Consider the following 660-nt stretch of genomic DNA (forward strand, 5'->3'; position numbering starts at 1 on the left):
CATCCCCAAATTTTTACTTTTATTATTTTAAAAAAATTCGAAATAGTCAGAAAAAGTGATTCAGAAAAACTTTTTTTCAGGCAGTCGCCATTTTGTGAAAAAATTTTTTCCCCACTTTTCCGTAGTTCCGGCCATTACGACACTATTTTAAATTAATAACCCTTTTTTTTTGGTTTCAGATAACTAAGAGGGTTGAAATCATGGGTATGGTCACGTGGAAATTTTTAGAGACCCCCCAATTCGTCAGCTCATAATTTTTGAAACTTTTTACTTTCTTTAGTTTTTAATTTTTTTCTGTACTCTTCTAAAATTAGCAAATGACTAATAAAGAAATGGATAATAAAAATATTAATTTCCTTTTTTTTACGACACGTTAAAAAATTATCTGAAATTCATGCTTCTAGACCAGAATACCCCCTAAAGATAAAAGCTGCCCAAGAAATACTTTTGTTTAAAAGAATCTAAAAATATTTATTGTATTCTTTTGGAATTAAATTTTAGTCAAACACATTTACTATATATCATTTTACTTTTATGAAACCTTAATATTTCCACTTAAAAATAAAGCTTTTTTGAATTAGAGTTCAACACATTGCGCCTACTCAAATAAATGGTTCTGTGCTTCTGAGAAATATAGAGTTATCTCGAATTTATACGTAG

This window comes from Bactrocera tryoni, chromosome 3, assembly GCF_016617805.1.
Source record: "Bactrocera tryoni isolate S06 chromosome 3, CSIRO_BtryS06_freeze2, whole genome shotgun sequence".
NCBI classification, from domain to species: Eukaryota; Metazoa; Arthropoda; class Insecta; order Diptera; family Tephritidae; genus Bactrocera; species Bactrocera tryoni.